Source organism: Stenella coeruleoalba (assembly GCF_951394435.1).
Source record: "Stenella coeruleoalba genome assembly, chromosome: 5".
Classification (NCBI taxonomy): domain Eukaryota; kingdom Metazoa; phylum Chordata; class Mammalia; order Artiodactyla; family Delphinidae; genus Stenella; species Stenella coeruleoalba.
The window spans coordinates 120,411,544-120,439,382 of NC_137150.1; the positions used below are offsets into that span (position 1 = coordinate 120,411,544).

At 32.5% G+C, this 27,839-nt stretch overlaps 1 long non-coding RNA gene across 1 annotated transcript in view; it reads right to left on the reverse strand.

The window, feature by feature from the left end:
• LOC307187107 overlaps positions 1-27,839 on the reverse strand; it is a 97,117-nt gene that overhangs the window by 61,051 nt on the left and 8,227 nt on the right. The window contains exon 2 of the long non-coding RNA XR_013828531.1: positions 140-395. This is a non-coding gene — a long non-coding RNA (uncharacterized lncRNA). The remainder of the gene's footprint in view (positions 1-139; positions 396-27,839) is intronic.

Genomic DNA, 27,839 nt, shown 5'->3' on the forward strand with positions numbered 1-27,839 from the left:
CTTCCATTTTTACTTTTTTACAGTCTGTTCTCCACAGAGACATCAGTGAAGGCTCTGGACAATGCAAAATGGGGTCATGTCCTTCCCTGCTTATAGCCTTCCCATGGTTTCATATTTAGAATAATATAGAAGTACTTACCATGCTCTGGTGACTCTTCAAAAAGCTCTGAAAAACAGATTTGTTTTTTTTTCTTTTGCGGTACGCAGGCCTCTCACTGTTGTGGCCTCTCCTGTTGCCTGTTGCGGAGCACAGCCTCCGGACGTGCAGGCTCAGCGGCCATGGCTCATGGGCCCAGCCGCTCCGGAGCATGTGGGATCCTCCCGGACCGGGGCACGAACCTGTGTCCCCTGCATCGGCAGGCGGACTCTCAACCACTGCGCCACCAGGGAAGTCCCTGAAAAAGTTTTTAATAAACATTTTATTAGTTCATCTATAAAATACAAAAACTGACCAACTATTCAAATCAAGCTTCTATTCTTCCTCTCATTTTACTCTAATCTTGTTAGTCTTCTTGACATTCCTCTAAATCCCAAACATTCCCACTTAATGGTTCTTTAGTTTGGCAAATGTTGCTTACTAAGGCTTTTTTTGGCATATCCTGAAACAGCATATCTTTTCAATACTCTAAGAATTTCCACACTAAAAATAAACTGTTAACATGTATGCCTTTCCAAAAATCTTGAGTTAACCTTTGGAGTCAGACACCTTTCTTTATTATCTATACCTCATAACTAGTGAGGTTCATATTGCTTGCCTTCACCTCAGACCCTGTTCACATGAGTGGTAGTTTATGTAATCATTGAAAACTCTGCCTCACCCACTAGAATGTTAACTCCATGAACGTAAGGCCTTTATTCAATTGTTTACTACAAAGCTTATCACAGTGGCTCATATATAACAATACGTGACTCTCTTTTTGGGTGAGTGAGTGAGTGAGTGAGTGAGTGAGTGAGTGTGTGTGTGTGTGTGTGTGTGTGTGTGTGTGAGAGAGAGAGAGAGAGAGAGAGAGAGAGAGAGAGAGAGAGAAATTGAGAGAAAATAATTTAGAGGACCATGGGAATTTCATGTCCATATTCTATAGGCAATAATTACGAAGTTTTGTTTTTCTTTTTAAAGTTCACACCTTATATGTTATAACTTATAGACCGATTTAATTACATGCTTAGTGTATAAATTAGTTTTTAAAAATGTAGAGTGTCAAAATATTTTTCTTATTTTCTATGTATATTAATAGTATAAATCAACTTTCAAGATTTGGCACATGCAAATGCATAACATTAAATTGGGTTAGTAAAGATGCATTGATTATTTGCAAAATAATATTTGCAAAAAAAGTAGATAGGTAATCAATTTGAAATAATTCCATGTTGTTGGTTGATTTTTTAAAATTCATGCAGCAAATTTTTATTGAATGCCTAATATGTGTCATGCATGTTTCCAGGCACTGTAGTAATGTAGTGAACAAAACTGACAAAGACCTTATTGACATGGTCTAGAGAAGTAGACACTTTCATACATTTGAATGTTTTGCTATTCCACAACTTCTTCCCATGATATATCGGCATAATTTTGTTTTATGTTGTAAGAGAAATTATTTTTGTAGCTGAAAATACATTACAAATCACATCAAAATACTATAAATTACTATATCACGACTTGAATGAACATTACAAACTAATATCAATAATTTAGAAATCAGAAAAGCAAAATCCAAATTCAGAATCTGCTAAATATTATTTGTTGAGCCACGTGTGAGATTTATAATGTAGTTACTTACAAAGGAATAATTAAGATATTCTTCCAATTCTAAATAGCAATACTGATTTTCAAAATTGCTTTTAGGCAGCGTAGTACTGCCATTTATGTTTTCGTTTTAGCCTTGATTAATTGTACTTCCCTGTATTGTCTTGTTTTACCTATATAATGTTGATCAAATAAACTTATGATAGTTGAATGAAATTCTCTACTCCTCTTGAGCACACTGCTTATCATTTTGTTTACAAGAATTAATATCAAGGATATAATGATACTGAATGTTGCAGGGCAGTTTCCTATCTCCTTGGTGCTTAATATTCTTAACTATGTGATATGCTCTTGTACTCAATTCATGTTCAAGACTTGTGCTCAAGATCATAAAATCTAAGAAGCTAACTATATCTAAGGAAAAGAGAGTGATTTGGATCTAATGGGTTGGATTCTGTCTTGGATCTATACATTCATAGGAGAAAATCTCATTATTGGTTATGAAAATTTCTATATTTCTCAAAGTTAGAGAATCTGTTCATTAATAACTTGAGTAGAGTTGAAAATAAATGAAACGTTATCAAAATGACAGACTTAACAGATCAATCACTGATTGATACTAATGTGAATGATATATTATTTCTGCATAAAAAGTTGCCAGATATATTTTATGATTTCATACCATTTTACTCCTATTTAATAAAAAGGTCCCCATGTTAAAGTTTTATTTACCTAAACGCTGATGACTTAAAAGAATTAAAATATAAAATCAGAAGACTTATTCCTTGAGCATATACGTACTTTTTCTTGGGTACGTTACTTAAAATTTCAAGGGTTGATTTACACAGTCAGCCTAAGAGGATAAATTAATAATAATACCACATATTTTTATTTAGATTTCTCTACATGCCATGTTATTTATACACAATGAATCTAATCTGTATTTGAATACAGATGTATCCATATTCAAAGTTTAGGTACTTTTGCTGCCGTAATATTCCCACACCAGAGCACTGGCTGTTAAAAAAAAACGAAAGGGATGATAAACTGCTCTGAATGTTTTCTGTAAAATTTGTCAAGTATTTATTTTTCAAAATCAAATGGCATAAATTTAGAAATACTCATCCAAGTTATTATGTATGTAAAAATGCAATTTAAAGCTTATAAAATACTGATATAAAAGACAGCATGGAATTGTAACCATATTTAAAATATTTGATAGGTTACAATATATTTTGGTATGTGTTAGAGAATATATGTGTACCTTTAAAAATTTTTTATTTTCAATCTTTGTAGCATATTAAATAGAAAATTATATATGCATTCTAATACATATATTTTCCTTTAGATTTGACAGTTACTGATCTTTTGTAATATTAACAACCAAATCAAGACATCTGAGATTTTTGCAAATTGAGAAGGAATAAGCTAGCTCTATGCTACTCTTTTCTTTCTTTTCATTTTATAGTAAAACAAAACCCTACTTTGCTGTTTCTTTTCAGGATAAATTGATAAAGAACATAAATCTAATAAAACAATGAAATAAAAATATCCTTTGACACATACCACAGTTAAACTTGTATACAGTTTTATCAAATCAGCCATTTTTATTTACTTAAATTTATGATAAAGGAAGCTTCAATCTTTGGCTAAAACAAAGAGAGATACTTTAGCCAGACATGAAAAACCAGGATGCCCAATTCTACTTTAAAATAAGATGAAACAAACTAAAAAGTAATAATATGTTATGACTTAAAATACTGCCCTCATCAGAACTTGGCAAAATAAAATGAATATAGACCCACTCTGTTTTAAACTTTATTTCTGCCTAATATTCAATTCCAGTACTGCAACGATGATGCACTCATGTTGCTAACCTGCTTCAATGTGCAACTGTAGTTGGGTGAAGAAGAAAATTTTCTGATTTTTTAAAATCCTATCATATTTTAGTAGTTTGTCTTAGATATTTGTTTACTTTTTCATTTTTTAAATTTTATTTTAAAAAATTAGTCAGCCAAACCTGGTACAGGTGTCTTATACAGACTTTGATAATTAAAAAATAAAAGAATTATATAAAGAAACCACAGAAATCATCTTTCCATTTATATAGGGATGACCTTTACTATTTACTACCTTTTATAATTTTTTAAGGAATATGGTCATAAGGAGTATTTTTAAAAGGCCTACTTTATTGTTTGGAGACCTTTAACTCCTAGGAAGTTGTTTTATGGTATACTGATAATGTTCCCCTACGTCCTCAGCCATAGAGCACTAACTCACTGGCAAGAATTACTAGACCACATATGGCCTCGGCTTCTATAATATTCACAGTAGGAAGTTTTGCTGACTGAGGAATGCTTACATGATTACTTGTGTGCTTGGAAGCTTCACCCACTAAAATAACAGATACTTTCTATTTTATAATACTTACATTTCACCCATGATATTGTCTGCCTTCATTCCTTACTGAACTATTTTTCAGTTTCAGATCCTGCCTTCCTTTCAATTGGCTTTAAAAAGCACTTGGTATTATGATAACTTATGATCCATTATTTAATTCCTCCAGGATTCCAGTCTGTGTTTTGTCAGTCAAGATTTTTTTCTTGTCTCCAGTACCCAGTGTCTTCTAATGATCTCCATATACTGAAGACTAGCCCCTATATATAAACTATATTTGATTCAAAGTTGGCAGCTCTATAAGATGCAGAAAATTCAGTGCAGATGAAAATATTCCAGAGTATAGAGAAGAATCAACATTTAACAGACTATTTTATAAATCATGTGTGATTAATACCAAAATTATTTAACAGCAAAAAACTTTGCAAACCAATCGTATTAATAAATGTTAACACAAAAACATCAAAGAAAAAAATCAGAAATCTGAAGCCAGCAAAGTACTAAAGTATTTTCTATGTCACCAATAATTATGATACAAGGAGAATTAATAAAAACATATATTTAATCAAAATAATAAGCTAAGTAAAATCATACTGAAAAAATCTAAAATTTATAAAATTCAACTAAATATCAGTTTATGATAAAATATTTTATATAAAATCATACAAATATATTCTGTAAAATATTTTATTTATAGCAAGATATTCACAATGAAATGTTAAAAGTTAATTCAAAAGCATGGATATGATTAATGACTAGTACTCTGGAAATTCGAGCCAGTGGCAAAAGACAAGAAATATAAATACACACAATTGAAAGGAACTTTCAGGACTCTGTATAAATCCTATGATTATCTACTTACAAAATATAAGAAGTGCAACTGTAAGCAATTAGTTCTAGGAATCATGTTTAGTAAGGTGATCAGGTAAGTTACATATATATATATACACATATGTATATATACATATATACATACACACATATACCATTTTTTTACATATTTGCATAAAAACTTATGAGTAGTTATAGTAAATGTGCGGGAGTCATTTGAAGAATATTACAAAAATTCACTTACAGGAAAAATAAAAGACTTAGATAAGAGTATATAGTGATATAAATATACACTACTCCCAAACAATCTATGTAATACAGACAACTTCAACCAAAATACCAAAGTGAGTTTCTGTTTGTAGTAACCTAATTATTGTAATAATCATCTAAAATAGAAAAAACAAGAGAACAGCCAAAAACGGTTTTCAAAAATAAAACCATTTAGTGAGATCAAGTACGACCAAACATAAAATATACTAAAAATCTATAGAAGTTAGAATCATGTGGTGCAAGGGTAGAAATATCTTTATTTACCTAATTTATTTCTTACCATTATCCTTATCTTTATTTCATTAGTTTTATATTTAACTTTTTCAAGTCTGTTATGTTTCTGTGTCTATAAAAGGCCATAGTGCTTTGTCTCTAAATTGGTTGTAAATGTGAAGCCAATGTATTCCTCTGTATAGTAATTATGTAAATACTCTTTATTGTAGGATCAAATTATTGACTAAGTCCATTTTCTTTTTTACTGATAAAATAGCATGAATCCTGGGACTCTGAATGTTCACAGCTTAACGGTTATCTTGCTATTTTCTCTTCGTTTTTAAACACACTTTACTTAGTGAAAACCTTGCCATATTTGTGTTTGTTTTGAATATGGATCAATATTTTCTTTTATCCCACTAGTGTTTTTATGTGTGTGACTGTCCTGGTGCATGTGTCTGGGTGTATGTGATGTTTCTAAATTAACTTTTTGTTTGTTTGAAAAAATGTGTATGGCCTATTATCACACTTACCCAGATTGGTAGGTAACACATGTTTAGCAGGATCCTGATTTCCTCCCTAGAAACCTCTTTCCTAGTGTCCTCTGTCTTCTGCCTCTAAATTGAACTATTTTACTCTCCAGAGCTGCACTGAAGCTACCACACTGGAATTACCCCCTCCACTGTTTTCCATATGGGAGCCACTACTTCCTGGTTCTCAGATAACTTCTCTTTGATATCTTTGACTTATTCATTTTTACAGATTTTAATATAAATCTACATGCAGTTCATTTTCCTCACAAAGTTTGAAGAGTTGTTCCATTGTTCTTTATCATCAGGCCTGTGGATACAAGACTTACGCCAACTTGACACATATTTCTACGTAAGAGATAAGAATCACCTAGGTTCTCTTTATCCTTCTAGAGGTGAGACTCCATAAGTGTGTTAACATGGGTGAGATTATTTGATATAGTAGTCTCAGTGGACCCTTGCTCTCAGAAAGTTATTCCTACAAATGTTCTTTGAAATTTTATTTTATTATTGTGTTTATAATTTCTGTTCTCACATGTTCTTGGATTCTTATTTTCAGGTACTGTATTTTTGGAGTGATCTGCATCTCTTTACCATTTCTCACATATTTTCCTTATTTTTATATTTGCTTCTAATTTTAGAAGAATTTACTTGGATATAGATTTCTGTCCCTTTGAATCTTTGGTTCTCCTGTAAATCATAATTTTTGTTTCAATTAATTCTACATTCATCCAATTGTGTATTTTTTCATAATATCCTTTTATCCTATGTTTCTATAGTTCTTATATTACTATACCTCTATATACTACAGAGTATATGGTAGGCCCCTTATATATAGTTTTTTTTTTTTTTTTTTTTTTTTTTGCGGTATGCAGGCCTCTCACTGTTGTGGCCTCTCCTGTTGCGGAGCACAGGCTCTGGACACGCAGGCTCAGCGGGCCCAGCCACTCCGTGGCATGTGGGATCTTCCCGGACCAGGGCACGAACCCGTGTCCCCTGCATCGGCAGGCGGACTCTCAACCACTGCACCACCAGGGAAGCCCTATATATAGTTTAATCTCTCTCTCTCAGGAACTTTTTTCATGTAGTTTCATCTATAATTCAAATTATATTTTTTCACATCTATAACCAGCTTTTTTAATTTGTTGTTTTGTTGTTTATTTATCTTTCAATCTATCTATCTTCACTTTTTATAAAAGCTGTTTGCTTGGCTGTCTGTTCATATTTAAGAATGAAATACTGGATTGTTTATTTTAAATTAGTAAGGTGTCTTTCTTTTTCTTTAGTTTATAAAACTGTTTCCTTAAGGACGTCTTTAAAAAAAAAAACAAAACAAAAAAAACTGACCAGGACACTTATTCAGATAAAGCTGCATGTTAACTGAACAGCTTAATTTTAAGAGTGCTCACTAGAAAACTAGTGCCACCTCCCCACACATGGTATTTCATAAATAAATGTTTACCATGGATGACCCACAGACACTATGAACACCTTTGCTCTCCTCTGAAGCTTGCATAATTTCTTTAGAAAATTGCCCTATATCTCAGGAATTAAATTCCTCTCTCGATGTTATATCTTTACATTTAAATCCTGCCCATCAACCTTACCTGACAAATTACTGCGAGTCCTCCTCTGGTATTTCAACTTGGAGAGTAACATCATATTCCCTTTCAGTGTTATCTAAGCTGCAGCTGCTTCCATTCTGCTTATATGTAAAAATATTTATCAATACTACATATTCATGAATATAGTTAAACTTATTTATTCAATGTTGAAGGTTCATTCTCTCCCTAACCCTTATATCCTCTTTATTGTTATGCCATTTTTACATTAATTATTTGGCATTGTTTTTTCAATAGGGGTATTGGGAAGGATGGGCATTCACACGATCGTTTTACCCAATGGTTGAAATGTCTTAGATTTTAGTGTATCAAACATATAATGTTAATTTCATGTGAGCTGTGTATACATATATATTTTTTTCCCAAACTTACAGTCTATTTATATGGCTGTGGAGTTCAAAATTATATTAATATTAATATAAAATAATGTTTTGCTTATCAATAATATATATTTTGTACTTTATAGGATTTTTGTGAAGATTAAGTGTTTTCAATAAACATTAGTTCTAAACCTTAGTAATAATTTTATTGCTATTCATTTGATCTGAATTCAACACTAATTACTGCTAATTATGTTTTAATCTGGCTTTTGGGGTTAACAAGTCTTCTCTTTTCTGAAAATCTAATCTAAGAAACTATACCCAAGACTCTAATACTGCATGGTGATATAGCTTATATAAGCTATTTACATAGTTGAACAGTAAAAAAAAAATAGTAATCAAACTAAGCAATAAGAACAAAACTAAGTAAAAAGGCATGCCCTAAAGGAGAAACTCATTTTAGCACGTATTTGAATAACTGTATGTGCTAGACATACATAGATTTTTTTTTCTGCAGTCACTGACAGTTTATTATAAATTAGACAAGTGATACCTAGTTACACCTAGCCTAAGTAAGAAATAATGTTTCCATTATTCTCCTTTCTCAGTGAATATTTATTTTATATTTAAAATGTTTGTTTTCACTATTAAATATGTATTTATATCTATTTTTGATCTTTTGACCCATTTGGTTGATCCATTGTGACTTCTGTTTAAGTAAATTTCTATGTTTTATTTTGTAATAAATGGCAGCCATTTGAATAAATTAGTCAAGCTTTGAACTTTTTATCTTGGCTTTTATATTCTTTCTATCCTGTGACAATGTTCTCCTTAATAAGAAAGAGAAAACAAGTTACTTTCTCCCCTATTTGTCATTGAAAGAGGCTGACTACAATTGGATTGAATCCAGGAATTCTAATATATACTAAACTCTTAGGAAAAAAATTTCATTTTGAGCATTTTCTTTCAAAATAAAACTCACTTTGAGACCCCAAAGAATTTAAAGATATTTTAAAATAACGTATTTCACTTGTCTGTCCACATTCAGTGATTGATTTTTTTAAAAAAATTACTTACTTACTTATTTATTTATTTATTTATTTATTTATGGCTGTGTTGGGTCTTCACTGCTGTGTGTGGGCTTTCTCTAGTTGCGGCGAGCGGGGGCTACTCTTCATTGCGGTGTGTAGGCTTCTCACTGCGGTGGCTTCTCTTGTTGTGGAGCATGGGCTCTAGGTGTGTGGGCTTCAGTAGTTGTGGTGCATGGGCTCAGTAGTTGTAGCTCACGGGCTCTAGATAGCAGGCTCAGTAGTTGTGGCGTATGGGCTTATTTGCTCCGCGGCATGTGGGATCTTCCCGGACCAGGGATAGAACCCATGTCCCCTGCATTAGCAGGCGAATTCTTAACCACTGTGCCACCAAGGAAGTCCCATCAGTGATGGATTTTTGATATATTTTTTGGAATATATTTAGTTCTTTTAAAATATTATTGCTTATACTCAACATCTCATACACTGGACAAGAATGCATGTTAAATTAACACCACATTATGTAAATGAAGGCTTCAAATGAATTTAATAAACAATATTTTACATCTTATATGTCTTTCAGCTCACTGTTACACTTAAACTCACTGCATTTCATAAAGGTATACAAGGAAGTGATAGAAGATTAATGTCTTCCATTATAAAACACATTTCAAGAAATTTTTATTTTCTGAACTAGGTTAGTTAGACTTGGACAAAACATATTGTCATGCATAAGAAATAAATACATATTTGTACAGTGAAAAATTCTAATGTTTAATAATCTACTTATTTGGTTTTATAACTTCCATCACAATTTATGCTTTATCACAGCAATGCAAACTTTGATACTTTCAAAACATTTCTCTCCAATACAGGTCAGAATCACAAAACTCCTAGAAGAAAACATAGGCAGAACACTATTTGACCTAAATTATAGCAGTATTTTTTTTAATGTCTTCTCAGGAAACAAAAGCATAAATAAACAAATGTGACCTAATTAAACTTAAAAGCTTTTGCACAGCAAAGGAAACCATTAATAAAATGCAAAGACAACTTAGTAAATGGGCAAAAATATTTGCAAATGATATAACTGATAAGGGGTTAACAGCCAACATATATAAACAGCTCATACAACTCAACATCAAAAAATAAATAAATAATGGGCAGAAGACCTGAAGAGACATTTTTCCAAAGAAGACATATAGATGTTCAACGGGCACATGAAAGAATGCTCAACATCTTTAATCATCAGAGAAAGGTAAATTAAAACCACAATGAATATCACCTCAAATCAGTGAGAATGGCTATCATGAAAAAGACCACAAATAACAAATGTTAGTGAGGATGTAGTGAAAAGGGTACCTAGAACACTGTTGGTGAGAATGTAAATTAGTGCAGTCACTGTGGAAAACAGTACAGAGGTGAATCAAAAAACTAAAAATAGAACTATCATATGATCCAGCAATTCCATTTGTTGTCATATATCTCAAGAAAACAAAAACACTAATTAGAAAAGCTATATGCATCCCACTATTTATAGCAGCATTATTTACAATAGCCAAAATAAGAAAGCAACCTAAAGATCCATAAACAGATGAATGAATAACGAAGATGTGGTATATACAAAGCTACAGTGATCAAGACAGTATGGTACTGGCACAAAAACAGAAATACATCTCACTGGAACAGGGTATAAAGTGCAGGGATAAACCCATGCACTTAAGATCACCTTATCTTTGATAAAGGAGGCAAGAATATACAATGGAGAACAGAGAGCCTCTTCAATAAGTGGTGCTGGGAAAACTGGACAGCTACATGTAAAAGAATAAAATTAGCACACTCCTTAACACCATACACAAAAATCAACTCAAAATGGATTAAAGACCTAAATGTAAGGCCAGACACTGTAAAACTCTTACAGGAAAACATAGACAGAACACTCTCTGACATAAATCACAGCAAGATCCTTTTTGACCCACCTCCTAGAGAAATGGAAATTAAAAAAAAACATAAATAAACAAACGGGACCTAATGAAACTTAAAAGCTTTGGCACAGAAAAGGAAACCATAAACAAGACAAAAAGACAACCCTCAGAATGGGAGAAAATATTTGCAAACAAAGCAACTGACAAAGAATTAATCTCCAAAATATACAAGCAGCTCATGCAGCTCAATATCAAAAAACAAACAACCTAATCCGGAAATGGGCAAAGACCTAAATAGACATTTCTCCAAAGAAGATTCACAGATTGCCAACAAACACATGAAAGGATGCTCAACATCATTAATCATTAGAGAAATGCAAATCAAAACTACAATGAGATATAACCTCACACTGGTCAGAATGGCCATCATCAAAAAATCTACAAACAATAAATGCTGAAGAGGGTGTGGAGAAAACGGAACCCTCTTGCACGGCTGGTGGGATGTAAATTGATACAGCCACTATGGAGAACAGTATGGAGGTTCCTTAGAAAACTAAAAATAGAACTACCATGTGACCCAGCCATCCCACTACTGGGCACATACCCTGAGAAAACCATAATTCCAAAAGTGTCATGTACCACAATGTTCATTGCAGCTCTATTTACAATAGCCAGGACATGGAAGCAACCTAAGTGTCCAATGACAGATGAATGGATGAAGAAGATGTGGCACATGTATACAATGGAATATTACTCAGCCATAAAAAGAAACGAAATTGAGTTATTTGTAGTGAGGTGGATGGACCTAGAGACTGTCATAGAGAGTGAAGTAAGTCAGAAAGAGAACAACAAATACCGTATGCTAACACATATATATGGAATCTAAAAAAATTGTTCTGAAGAACCTAGGGGCAGGACAGGAATAAAGACGCAGACATAGAGAATGGACTTGAGGACACGGGTAGGGGAGGGGGAAGGGTAAGCTGGGACGAAGTGAGATAGTGGCATGGACATATATACACTACCAAATGTAAAATAGATAGCTAGTGGGAAGCAGCTGCATAGCACAGGGAGATCAGCTCGGTGCTTTGTGACCACCTAGAGGAGTGGGATAGAGAGGGTGAGAGGGAGAGGCAAGAGTGAGGAGATACAGGGATATACGTATACATATAGCTGATTCACTTTGTTATACAGAAGCAACTAACACAACATTGTAAAGCAATTATACTCCAATAAAGATGTTAAAAAAAAAAAGATGTGGTATATATTCAGTGGGATACTACTCAGCCATAAAAAAATAATGACATTTTGCCATTTGCAACAACATGGATGAACTTGGAGGGTACTATACTCAGTGAAATAAGTCAGACAAAGACTAATACTGTACAACTTATATGTGGAATCTAAAGAACACAAGAAACTAGTGAATATAACAACAAAAGAAACAGACCCACAGATATAGAGAAAATAGTAGTGGCTAGCAGTGGGCAGAAGGAAAGGGGGAGGAGCAAAATAGGGGCAGAGGAGTAAGAGACACAAAGTACTATGTATAAAACAAATAAGCTACAAGGTTATATTCTACAGCTCAGGGAATATAGCCAATATTTAATAACAACTATAAATGGAGTATAAACTTTAAAAATTGTGAATCATTATGTTGTACACATGAAATTTATATAATATTGTACATCAATTATACCTCAACTTAAAAAACCAAAATTTTAAAAAGTAAAATAAAATGAACTTTTATTTCTGACCAGTATAATCATTACAGACTGGATCCATATAGTAAACTGAAGCCTGAACCTATTAAAATTTCTCTGTATGTTAAAGAATGAAAAGATCTTCTTCTTTGTCACTTAATTTTTTTCTTCAGCTTCCTGAGTTTATCTACTATATTTCTCAAGTTGTCCAATTTATGTTTATGGTGCAAATCTAAAAAAAAAGTATCAAGTACTATGACTGATGTCACCATTCACACATTTTAACTGATATTTACTGAAAGGATGACAAGCTGAAGAATATATTCTGTGAAGCAATATGACTTTTATTGGCACATAAACACCTCTTCCAACTGTAACAAACACTGTGCTTACCCCAACATTCCAGCTGGCACCTCTGAAAGATCATAAAGACATATATTCACATAGTGATATAAAATCACACTTAACACTGCTGCTAAGGTTCTGCTGGTAGAAAGACTGTTATTTATATTTTCTATAAATTATATTCATATTTTATGTAAGAACTTCAAAGTTTTCTATGATGTGGAATCCAGAGGCATCTTAGAGGATGCCTAAGTAATTTTTCAATATTTACCTTTATTTTTATTTTACCTTTGGCATTTTACAGTCTAAGTAATTGCATAAGAATGCCGTATTTTTCTTTCTTTTTTTGAAACTATCCTAGCCACTTGATAATTTTCAATTTAAAGATTCAGGTTATAACATACCTCTTATAAATTGGTAATATATATATTATACATACAATATATCGTATATATATTATATATATAATCTCTCTTCCCTAGTTTTCTTCTGTGTTTTGGGGGATTCTATATATTTTCCCTTATGTATTGCTTTTAATGTTTTTTTCTCTCATAAATTCTGGGATTTCCAGTCTTCCACCCTTCATTTGGGAACATTTCAGGATTTTTATCCACCAGTTATTCTATAGAATGTTTTTCTCACCAGTCATATATAATATTTAGAACTCGTTTATTTTTAATTTCCAGCTGCTCAGAATGCCGTATTTGTTATTTGAATGTGGTAACTTCTCAGTATTTATACTAATATTAATTAAATTTATGATGTTGATTTAAGGGTTTGTTTTGCTTTTTTGTTTTGTTTGCTTCTAGAATGATCTCTATGTCATTGGGTCCTGCTGTTTATTTTGTTTTTTCACCAGGTATATAAAGGTCCCACCAAATGTTTATACTGTCCATTCTTGTATCCTCCCAATTCTATTTCTCTTCTCTCCTCCAGAATTTTTAATCACCTGTTTGTTCTGTGCCTCACCCCCTCCTAAATTCTTTTTTTTTTTAATGTCTTTTATTGTTTGCATTTCTGCACAGTGCTAGTTTCTTATGAAAGATAAAGGGAATACATGTGAGCCTGGGCTGCCATCTTAATCTAAATGTTCTATGCTTAGTTTTTTATAAAAAAACATATAAAGAACAATATAATCTTAGCGTATCTATTGAGTAAAGATAATATAGTTTATGGCAAATGGATATGCAGTTACCTAATATTAATTTTATATGATTTATGTAAGTATATCTGTACTGTTACTTAGTCTGTAAAAATAAAGGAATTTAAATCTTTTAGAAGATCTCAAATATGATGGACTATAAGATGTAAATGCAGGATAATGTTTAAAATAGTAAAATAAACAAAATATATTTGCCAAAAAAGGGAAATTTTTTGTGTGATACAATGATCAACTCTGCACCATTAAAAATATGTCTCTTTTGTGGGCTGAACTGTGTACCTCCACAAATTCATATACTCCAGTATCTTAAAATGAAATCTTATTTAGAAATAAGATCCTTGGAGATGTAATTAGTTAAGATGAGGCTGTAAGGGTGGACCCTAATACAATATGACTGGTATACTTGTAAAAAGGGGGAATTAGAACACAGACACATACACATGGGGAAGATGCCATGTGAAGCCTGGAGCCTTGTTGCCTGCCACAAGTCACAACCAGCAGTCAGGAAAGAGGTCTGGAACAGATCCTTCCCTAAAACTGTCAGAGGGAACATGGCCCTGCCAACACTTTGATTTCAGATTCCTGGCCTCCAAACTGTGAGAAAATACATTTCTGTTGTTCTAAGACACCCAGTTTGTGGTACTTTACTGTAGCAACCCTAGGAAATGAATACATTTTATTTGTCCTCATGGAATATCATCCTTGCGTCTGTTAATTCCTATTTGCTAGTTTTTATCTCATCGCTGTTTTATAAAAATAAAAATATTATTGATAAATTCGAAGCTGTGCATGTTCTGGCATCTGCCATCCACTCAAGTTTTCTCTTATAATCTTCCATGACTTAACCTTCCCTGTCCTCTACTCCCTCCAGCCACACTGGCTCCTGGTACTACTACTGATTCTGCATCCCCCTTCTATCACCATTATCATCATCTGCTCCTTGAATGGGTCATTATTTTTCCTGTTAGAGTGTCTCTTCAAATGTTATTTTTAATCTGCTTAGAAAAATTTCTTCTCTACCCACTCATTTCATGTAGTTAACTACTATCTCTCTCTCTCTTTCTATCTATTGGCTTAATTCTTGGTCAACATCTATAAACTTTCTCAGAGCACAGCTGTGTCTGTTTTCATTCATCATTGCATTCCCCTGAATCAAAGAGAAACATTAACTGTTGTAGTTGAGGCTGTAGGAGAAGATACAATAAAATTACCTCATTTTGGTTACATGGGCTTTGAACTCTTTATATGTGAAAATAAACATACTCTAGCTACAAAGAAATAATAAATTAAGCATCATTAAAATTAATTAACTGCCATGATCTCACTGATAGCTATCATATTACAATAATGTGTCGTGGGCTGCAATTTAGGTAAATATAAAAGGCTTTGTAGTCACAGCAAAGAAAATTTCATGTTTGAACAATGTTTGAGGAAAGATATAATTTTCCAGGAAGAGAATGGAGAGTAGGCAGAGACACTCTTGAAAGCAAGAGCAGAATGAATATTCAAGGCTGGCTCTTCCTCTTGAATCATCCCCACCAGTGAGCTTCCAAGAGTGAATGTTTCTTATTTCAATGATAGCCAGATATCGGTCATGTCTATGTCAATGAAGTCAACACATGAAAAGTACTTTAGTCAATTTCCTACATTATTGAATTAAACAGAGTATCTCTTGTGAGGATCTTCTATTCTGTTAAATTCATCTCTACCTGACATTTTAGTTACTTTGTACTTCTAAATTGATCACTCAGAAAATGTATGTGCACATCGTCTTTCATGTTTCTTTTTGATTTAGCCATTTTCTGGATGGTGATTTCACTTTTCCATATTTTGTTGTCACATATGCTTTTTGGAGTCAGAGTAACACCAGCAGATATACTTCCGGGGTCATGTAAGAACAATACAGAATGAAGATGGCACATATTTTTAAGGAGATGGATGGAAGGTATCAGAAATGCCTAACTTTTTTGATTCCTCCACATATTTATGCTTCAATATCCAGGCTTCTTGTATTTGTAACCAGAGAAGCCTCAGGCAGTAGAGAATTCAAGTCAGGCTGCAATTAAGCAACATGTGAGAGCACTATTTGGGCCAAGTTTTCAGCAGGCTCAGAGCTCTGGCTACACCGGGGAAATGTTTCAGCAGCAACAACAGCTACAAATTTTGTGTGCTTATTATATGTCAAGCCATGTTTAAAATTTTCATATGTATAAACTGGTTTAATTTAAATATTTCCTTATCTACTTATAGATAGATAATATAAAACTAAACTGGTTTGACTTCTGCTTCAAATCACTTAATACAATTTAAAACTCTCATTCTTCTTTTTTTCCTTAAATTGCTCTAAAATCACCAGCAAAAAAGGTCTCTAGGTATCTAGATCACAACTGATAACCAGCAAAAGCTTTATTAAGTCCATCAGCAACACAAACTGTGGCACCATCAGCCTGGTCTCCTGGCACTGGAGTCCCTACAGTCTGCTGCTTTGGGCTGTAGACTTGTTCTGGAATTCCCCCCCCTTTCGATAAATTCACTTTTCTGACTCTGAGGACGGACCGATTATTGTATGGGAAGTGAAAAGCTATTGTTCCCATAAGCTTGGGTGATAATTGGAATCAGAAAACTGTCAGGGATTGAGTTATTAGGACCAGCTTTGCTATTTTTTCATTTTTACCAGTTGGAAATGTGCTTCATTCTGCATGTTTCCTCACACTATACTTGTTAGCTCCCTTCACAATACTTAGCTACTAAATGCATAGTTCTGAACCTTGAGTAGGGTATTATAACCTGGGCAATTTTAGTCATGGGGCAAGTTGGGAATTGTTACAGCAGTGATGTACTTGCCCATAAAATTAACATATGATCTGCATGATTCAATTACTGTAGTTGCTCTTCTTATAAGATATAAAATGCAAGTTTAGGAGTCATGCTTATCTGAAATTAGCAATAATTATTCTTTATTCCCAAAATTACATTTTAAAAGTAAAAAAAAATTGTTAACAGTTAAATAAATCGTACACACATCACCAAGTATCAACTAAAGGTGAATACTGTGTTAGTCTTATACCAAAATGATTAAAATATAGATATTACCCATGTGATAATTGTTTGGAGACTAGAGACATACATAATGCTATGTTATTAATCATTATATGCTTCTTTTTCCCTTCTACTACTGTCACCTATAGAAGAATAGTGAGACAGAATAAGTGATGGAAAAAGAGATATGGGTCATGAGGTAGTGCTGGAAGAGGGAGAGACAAAGAAAGACTTTTGTTTTGGTAATGTTCACAAATGATTAGAGTTAAAAGTAAAGAAAACAAAACTAATTAGATCTGAAACAGGGAATTAAAAACACAGATCCATATGACAAAATGTCTTTGTTCATTCAGGCTGCTAAAAAAAAAAAGTAACATAGACTGAGTGACTTAAACAAGTACAAGCTGAAGGATCCTTCAGCTTTGGTGTCTGGTAAGAGCCTGCTTCCTGGTTCTTAGGCTGCTGTCTTCTTGCTGTGCCCTTACTTGGCAGAAGGGATGAGAGAGCTCTGTGGGGTCTCTTTTATAAGGACCGTAATTCCATTCATGAGGACTCTGTTCTCATGACCTAATCACTTTCAAAGGTCACATCACCAAATACCATCACATTGAGAATTAAGTTTCAATTTATGAATTTTGGGTGGGGGGATATAAACATTCAGCCTAAAATACTCAAGATACAAAAGTAAGCAAAGATCAACATGAACACACATGATTATTTGGGAGTTGAGGAGAATAGCAGGCTGGTAAATACAGTAAGAGGTAAGGATTTTATATCCAACCTAGTTATCCTTCTAATACTAAGGCTATAGAAGCATACAGAACAATACAGAACAGCAAACACAACAAATTTTAAAATACAACACTCGGAATACACTAGCCCACAATTCTTGAGAATCTACAAAAGGATGACCTTCATTCAAAGAAGAGATAAAGGAGGAAACACTGGCAAAAGTAATGATGGTTAACATTTCATATAGTTAAAAGTAGTTCTAAATTGTTTTAAAGTGGATACATATATAGAGGAAAAGTATATAAATATTATATGTTCTAATAAAGAAGAATTAATATAATAGCAAAGAGAGATGAGAGAAAGAAAAAATAAAGTAGGTAGGGCCCATTATCTGATGCATAGAAAATAGGGGTGAGTCAAAAATACCCAACAATGCAGTGTTATCAACTATAATTACCATGTTTTACATTAGATTCTCAGACCTTACTTATCTTATAACTGAAATTTGTACCCTTTTACCAACCTCTCCCTACTTTCTCCAGCCACTAGTTCCTGGCAACCACTTTTCTACTTTCTGTTTTTATGTTTGTGTAAGTTCAACTTTTTTTTCACATATATGTGATACCATGCAGTATTTATCTTCCTCTGTCTGGCGTTAAACCTGACTAACCAGATATTCAAAGGCTAAATAAAATAACAGGAGTCTAAAGACAACTTTAAAAGGAGTCAGAACAGAGGAAAAAATTAGAACAAAAATGCAAACTTTCTTAAATATCAAAATTATTTTTAAAAACTATGTAAGAAATCACATTGTACAGAGAAAGAAAAAATAAATATTGTATAATAAACACAGTAAGTATAACATAAAATAATGTAAAACTTGAGTCCCATATTGGGGCTAATCACCTTATCCATAAATGTTAATGGGCTCAACTCATTTATTGAAAGGGAAATGAATCTAACTGTAAAATAAATAGACTGACAGATAGATAGAAATAAATTTTAAAAGACATGAAGCATTCAAATTGTGGGTGAATTCCTCTCTAACCTGAATTAGAGAGGGGAAAGAATGTGGGATGGGAAAGAATCTTTAAATCTGACTCGAAATCTAGATGCAATAAAAGAAAAGATTAATATATCTGAGATGAAAATTTTTGAAAAAGATTAAAAAAAAAACTTGCATGTCCTAAATAACACAAAAACAGACAGAAAACAAATGACAGAAAGTAGAAGAATTTGCAACATATATCAGAAATAAAGAGCTAATATATGTTTAAATTGTATAAAACATTCTTATAATTGATGGAATCAAGACCAACAACTATGTAGGAAATATGCAAAACATTTGAATAGGGATTTCACAAAATAATATAATGACCTTTAAACATATCAGAAGTTCTCATTCTCACATTACAAATCATGCAAATCAAACCTACACTGAGATACCATTTCTCATCTATCAGATTATGAAATACGAAAAGCTTTTTAAAATATTCTATTGGTGAGGCTGTGAGAACATGAGCATTCTCACAGATTCACACAATATGAAAGAAAATTTGGCTATATTGATTGTTTATGTATGTGTTTACATTTTGACCCAGAAACTTCACTGATGGTAGCCTTCTAATAATATGAAAATATATATTACATCATTCTTTCTAATTACAAAATTTTGGAAACAAACTAGATGCCCATACATAGGGAGATGAAGTAATCTGCAGCAAATCCTCAGATAGGAGTAATATGCAGCTGCAAAAAGGAATGTGTAGCATTTCCATTAACTAACTAACTGAGTGATTTCTAGGATATACTGTTACATAAGAAAAGCAAACTGCAAACGAGAGAATGTATTTTACATTTTTTTCTGTAAGAAAGAGGAATAATTAAATATTCATGTATCTGCTTAGTTACGCAAAAAGCAATCCGATAGAGATAAGCCAGACAAAATTTTAATTATTTATAGGTATTTATAGTGAGTGGGTGGAAAAATGTTTGGAAGTGTTGAAGCTTATGGTGTGAAACTTCTTTAAATATACCTTTATTGTAGTCTTTAATTTTGGAACCCAACCTACAAAATTAAAATAAAATCAATTAGAATGGAAAAAACCTGTCTGTATTTCAAATGACTAATATGACTACAGTAAAGAGGAGGAAAGAACTACCCAGAGTAATTTAAAAAGCAGAATTTTAATGATAATGTATCATCTACAAATAGAAAGAAAAAAAATCCAGACAAAATCTAAATTATAATGAACAGGCTTGGGTCTGGGGACAGTGATATGAGAAATAACTGCCCCCAGACCCAGTTTTGTTTTGTTTTTTCTTTTTTTGTTTAGTTTGAGCAAAAATAATTTTATTATGGATAAAGGGAGCCAGCTTTCTCATTGCTGAAGTAATACCTTATCTACATAGTAATGGAGACAGAATAAAACAACGCCGGTGGTGCTCTACTGGGATTGGGGTTACCAGTGTGAACATATGATCTAAGGCTCCTTGAATAATTGGCTGATTTCAGGACTGGAGAAGTAAAGTATAAGATGAGCCTGGAATAGCTTTTTTTTTTAATTTTTATTTTTCATTGGCCAGAAAGTAAAGATGTACTCAAAGAAAATTAGGGCATGTAAAAGTAGGACACTGAAGGACACTGGATCCAGTTTGAAGGGGCTCCCACTGGATAAATCTGGGACTATCAAAATAATAACAATACCTATAAATTACAACCAAATAAATAAAATGAGAAATGTACTCATATTTAAATAAATAAATGGGTGATTATGTCAAGAGGGAGAAAAAATATTCATTTAGAGTTGACGTCCACCTACTAAATGTATGGGGATGATAGAATGTCAGAGATTCTTTAAAAATATCTTTAGTGACTATGATATTAATAATTGTTTCAGGTAAGATTCAGTAATGGATGCCAAGACTCATTGGAAAAAGGCTGATGAGAACCAGGGTACAGTATGTATTATATACCTATATACTACTCTCTCTCTCTCTCTCCTCTCTCTATCTAGACAGAGGAGAGAGAGAGAGAAACCAAATGTGATAACAAAGTTACCAAAATGGCAAACTGTTTAACACTTGTGACCTCCATTTTATTCAATACAAAATGGGAAATAGAGTGTAGTTTTGATTATAAAAATGATGTAGGTAAGTAACAGTACATATCTGAACCATTAGAGTGTAGATTCTAAGCATATAAGTTTCCCCCTCTTCCTCAAAAGTGTCAATATGGTTAAAAAACTGTCAACTCATGAACGATACATCATTTTATGTCTACAGTGGGTGCCATTACAACACTAACACATAAAACAATAATGCTTCTCTGCTTAAAAGCGGGGGTTATCAGAAATACACTTATACAATGGCAGAAGGTGTATGGCATGAAAATAAGAACTAGTTTCTAGAAGCAGCAGACACAGGTTTAGATTCCATCTCAGCTGCTTTGAGCTCCTCGATATTAGAAAAGTTACTTAGAATCTCTAAAGTTTTGTTTCCTCATCAGTAGCATGAGGATAATTATAGTCCCTTCATGGAGTTGTCATAGGGCCCAAAGGAGAAAATTCAAGAAAATACCTAGCACAATGACTGCAACCATAGTTAGTTTTTCATACATGTTAGCTATTGTAATTAATAAGGATTTCACATAATAGACAGAGGTAGTTTGGTAATGCTTCTTCTCAAACCCTACATGGGAAACGCTTCCATAGATTTGAAATCTTAACCAATTCAAGATCTAAAATTAAGTTGGTGATTTATTTCACTCACACATCAAAGAGAATGAACTTGGACTTCTTTTTCAGTACCTTTCTTGTAGAAGAAAAAGCAAAACAAAAGGAAAACTATATCTAAAGTAAGTTCCTCGAAGTGACACTTCAAATGATTTCCGCTGCTTCCCGTTGCTACTTTCGTTAGATATGCTCTGACAACATTTCACTTCCTCAACAACCAACCACTTGAGAGTTTTATATGAGTGCTTTTTCATATTATTTGCAGGACAGAGACATATTGTGCAATTGAAAATTTCAAAGCCTTTTACATTTCTTTTACTTGCCACTCTACAATTTTCTAAATGTCAATTTTAAAACATTTTTATTGTTATTTATTGGGCTTTACTCTGGAAGCTCAAATCCTTTATTTTATTATTGTTTCTCTTTGCTAAATAAAGCTAGTAGTGCAAGAAGAGCAGAGAAAATCAGTTTTCTTCTCAATTTTTCAGGTTTACATGATTGGACTGCTTCTCTGCCTCCAGACACTGCACACTCTGATGAATACTGACTTCAGGAGTTTTAGAACAAAGGTAAGTTTAGTCAAAAATAAGACTGGAAAAGAAACTCTATTTCCAGTTTAAAAAATGAAGGTAGCATTTTTTTGTTACCATATGTTGCCATTTTTTTGGTAACAATAAGATAATGAATATCTTTACTGTTTTAATTATTTCATGGTTACTGTTTATTAGTAACACACAGTATTTGAAAATATATAAAGCCAGCTTTAAATGAAGTTAAGAGTTGCCTTACAAAAGCTAAGCTTTTTTTTTAATAAAATGCACATTTCTTTGAAAGACCTTTTAAAGGAGTTATTTTGTAGACCATCTTCCAAGGATCTATCACTTTCTTAAATATAGCTGTAATCACAGATTTATCATCATCAGGGTAATTTATAGTAATTTATAAATACAACAAAATACTACTGGGTCATTTAAGGGAACTTCAAGTATGCAGCTCCACTTATTTGCCTATGAAGCGTAGTCTGAGTTTGAACAACTGGTGACAGTTTTAAGTCTGCAGTGTTCCACTTCTTTGATTTTTACAGATTGGTATAGAAATCTTTATCCTAGAAAATTAGCCACTGAATTCATTTGGGCCAGCATGGGCCCTAAGAAATATATCTTTAGGCCTGTACATATCAATAATTAAAAATAAAAGGGTGAAGCAGTATCAACATTTAGGCTCTTAAAACATGGTTTTTAATTAGAAAAGGATGTTAAAATAGGGCAACACTTTAAAGTAGTAAAATGAAACCCATTTGTAAGATATTGGCAATTAAACTTATTCTTTTTTTTACTATTCCTTAGAAACTCTGTGTTGCACTTACAAGGCCATCCTAATTCTTTAATGCTAGTTTTGAATCACAAGTTTAAGCTGCCAGTTATTAGGTTTCTTATTTCAGGTTTTTAAGTTCCCTTGTGCTGCTTTTAAAAACTGAAAAGCGATTTCTTTCTTTAGTTCTTACGTATTTCCTGAAAAAATATTTTTTCTGGATTTATAACAATCAATTTTTGTAGATTGTACTAAGTATGTCTAAAATACAATAAAGTGTTAAGTGAACTTGATATTCAGAAGTCTGACGCTTTTAATGAGGGTCTGAGTATTTTTATACATTACATGTAATACGTTTAAATCAATCAGAAATTTTTCTAGAGGTACAATGTGTAACCTTAATATTGCTGACAAACAATGATTTTAACCACTTCCTTAAGGTTAATTTTCATATATTTAACTACAATTTAATGAATGCCTACTATTTGGCAGCACTGAGAACGGAGGTAAGGCCATGATATAATAATCTCTTCAATCAAAAAATTATCTGCAGGGGAAAACCATTTTGCTTACATTGTATTTTTAGAAAACACATCAACACTTCCATTTCAAAAAGGTAAATGGAATTTGTACTTTAAACCACTTGCACCACTAATTAATATAGAGATCTGATGATACTGAACTGCTGATCTCAAAGCAACATTGGGTTTTTATCTAGAATGTCTATTACATAAGAAAATGCGTTCTGTGTTTAGCAGAAGAGTGATTGATCTAATGAAGCCCCCAAGAGTAGCAGGAGTGAATATTCTGTAGAAAGCATAGTAGTCTTTCTCTAACATCTGAGCTAATATGGATTGAGTTCTACTCCTCAATAACTCAATCTTCCTCTATATCCTGATATCTTTCATAATTTATCAGAGCCATTCTTAAGGCTATTCATACATAGAGTTGATTACTATGGGATTAACAAATGTCAAGGATTTATAATTCTATCATTTCTTTATTTGACTAATATTTAATGGGAACAATTATGCCCCTAGCATTTAGTTACATTTGCATGCACCTTTCTCATGTTTTAGATTTACTTTCATACCTCTGGGCCTTCACATGTGCCATTCCTCTTGTCTGCAATGACCTTTTCCTTATTCTTTACTTGGATTATTAATTTGCCTTCAGGTTTTATGCAAAGTTTGACCTCATGGAAGCCTTCTCAAGTTTTCCATCCAGTATAGTATGATTCAAAATGCTCCTTTTCTCCGTTCACAGATGATTCTTTAATACACTATGATTATTATTTTACTTATCTAACCTGTAGTCAGATTCTCTAAACAAACAGTTTTATACAACAGTTAAGATTTTTGATTGTTATTCATTGAAAAGAATTCACTCCATATTTTGGACAGTTCTCAAAAGTACTCACAGATTTAGAATTTTGCATGGCTCTCATTTACATGTAGTTTTAAGGGATTATCTTTCTAAGTGGTTTGTACATCCTTCATTAAACTAATATTCATTGAAGAGGTATGAGTGTGACACACTGTGGTGGGTACTAGAGGGGACGTTAGGATGGCACATAAAGAGACTACCACAAACTTTTGTTTCTGGAAATGACAGAGAAGCTGATATTAACTAACCTCACTGAGAAAAAAATCTGTGAAAAATTACCCCCAATTCGCCCCGCCCCCCCCCAAAAATTACTCTCTTGATTGCAGAGAGCAATCAAGTCAGCCAGGAGACTGTAGAGAGAAGAGTATACAGTGAGTAAAGAGAATAGAGGCCAAGTGGGAAGCAGCAGCCATGGGATTCCATTTGTAACTGAATTGGAGACACTACTGAAATTTAGACTTTGAAAGTGGCTATGTGTTGAGTGGAACAAGATCCCAGAGAGATGAGAATTGAGTTTAAACTGAGCATGTATTTTTCCCTAGAGATACTTGCCTACCCCTAAGTGATATATATATGTGTGTATATACATATATATATATATATATGTATTTATACACATATTGTTTAAAAGTCTGAGCAGAGACATTGCCAATGTGATGGATGATGCAGAGACTCCTGAAGTTATAATTCTGGGTCTGAGGAAGTGGAGGCCCTAGTAACCATTCTATGCATGTTGTTAAGACCCCTTAGAAGAAAGGGTAAACAGGAAATCTGTCAAGGCCTACCAACAAATGAAAGAAAAGACCCAACTAGGTCAGAGTCATCTATATACATAGATTATTGTCCAGAAAAAAAATAGAGACTGTTTAAAGCCAGAAGACAACCTGGCATCTTTAAATGGCTGAAGGGTGAAAAAAAAAACAGAAAAACATATTCAGTCAGAATTTTATACTCAGAAAATGCCTTAAACCACTAAAGTAAAATAAAGGTATCGTTTTAAATTAAAACACACACACATACACACACAAATTAATTAGTCAGAATATAGGAAATTAGAATATAAGCCCTAAAGTAATGATTAACATTAAATAATTATTAACGACATTCTCCATACAAAGGGTAAAGGTCATATGTGGAACTATGTGGGAGCATGGTCATGAAGGAAGAAACTAACATTTCAATACGGTAAGTAGGTTGGTAAATAAAAATAAATACTGACTATCAAAACAATAAAAATAACGTCTTTCAGCATTTAAAATACATGTGAATTGAAATATTCATCAGCAGTAGGTAGATAGAAGGGAGCAAATGGAATTTAAGAGTTGTTTGCCTTAAAAATTCTTAGTATTAATTTTGGATGTACTGTAATGATTCAAAGATACATAGCTAATCATTATAATAAATATTGAAACTGTTAAAAACTATAATCACAATATTAATAAAATGATAAACAGAAGAATAATAACCATTTGATCTAAAAGAAGGTAAAGAAAAAAGAGAAAGAATAGATGAAAAAATAGCAAAGTATGGTGTTAGACTTGATTTCAAAAATACCGCTATGCTTTTAGGTATAAATAAAGGAAATACTCCAATTAGAAATATAAATTTTTAGCCAACAACTATATACTGTAAATGTACTACAAGAAGTATACTACACCACTAATTATATGCTGCTTATAAAGTATGCATTTTAACTATAAGGATACTCAGCATTCAAAGTAAAAGAATCATTTAAAAAATATACACCATGCTAGTACAAACAAAAAAAAATGTTACATATATAAACAAAATTGATAAAACTTGAGCCAGACTCATTAAGAAAAAAAGGAGAAAGGACACAAAGAAACAAAGATATGAAAGAGGAGAAACTACAACTGGTATCACAGAAAGGCAAACAATTACAAGAGGACACTATGAACAGTTATATCCCAACAAATTGGACAACCTAGAAGAGATGGATAAATTCCTAGAAACACACAGTCTTCCAATCAGGAAGAAACAGATAATCTGAACAGACTGATTACTAGTATTGACATTGAATCAGTAATCAAAAAAATTCCATTAAACAAAATTCTGGACTTGATGGCTTCCCAGGGGAATTCTACCAAACATGTAAAAAAGAGTTAACGCCTATGTTGTGTACATACATATACACACAATAGAATATTACTCAGCCATAAAAAAGAATGGAATTTTGCCATTTGTAACAATACGGATGGACCTGGAGGGGATTATGCTTAGTGAAACGAGTCAGATGGAGAAAGATAAATACTGTATGTTATCACTTATATGTGGAATGTAAAAAATAAAACAAATAAATGAATATAATAAACAGAAATACACCCATAGATACAGAGAACAAATTAGTGGTTACCAGTAGGGAGAGAGGTGGAGAGGAGGGGCAAAATAGGGGAAGGAGATTAAGAGATACAAACTGTGAGGTATAAAATAAATAAGACACAAGGATATAATGTACAGCTCAGGGAATTAACTAATACTTTGTAATAATTTTAAATGGAGTATAATATATAAAATATTGAATCATTATTGATTGCACACCTGAAACTGATATAGCAATGTAAAACAACTATACTTTAATTAAAAATAAAGCATGTGATTATAGATGTACCAGTACTGCATAAAATGTTAGGCCAGATGTGTTACTAGAAATAAAAAATGATAATTTACATTGATAAGAGTTAAATTCTAGGAAGAAAAAAATACTATATTTTTATTTGTTCTACATAAAAAAGTGATAACTGTAATAGAAGGACAATTCCTTAATTACATTGCAGATTTTAAACACGTCTCTATCAGTAAATTATAGAACAATCAGATGATAATGTCAGTAAGTAAATTAGAGATGTCATAATATAACTGACTAGCTGAACCTTATTTTCATTTATAAAGCATTATACGCACAACAGCAGAACATTTTATTTTCAAGTTCACGTGGAGCATTCACCAAAATAGAATATACACTGCCTAAATTTAGACCACAGCAGACCATAAATCAGGTGTTAACAAAATTTTAAATAATAAAATTATTTAGAATGTGTTGTATTAGCACAGCAGAATTAAACTAAAACTTAATAATAATAATATAACCTAAACATCCACATATTTATTTATATTTAGGATATTCACATCCTTATTTAGAAAATAAGGAACAGACATTCACAAATAAAATAAGTACCAAAACTTATAAGTTAAGGAGTAAATCTAAAAATAAATTTGCATACAGCTTGATTACACATATAATGAAAATATGACATAACAAAAATGGTGGACACAGGAAAACCAATTTTACAGGGAAATTTATAGATGCATTGAATAGAGATAAAGAGAGACTGAAAAATCAATATTTTAAGCATCCATCACAAAAAGTAGGTGAATATCTCCCTGCCCCCACAACACCCAGGAAATAGCAGAAAGGATATAATAAACGTGAGAACAAAATACACTGATTTAGAAATTGATCATATAAAAGAGGAATCCAACAAAGCTAAAAGCTGGTTTTCTGAAAATATTAATAAAATGTCCATAT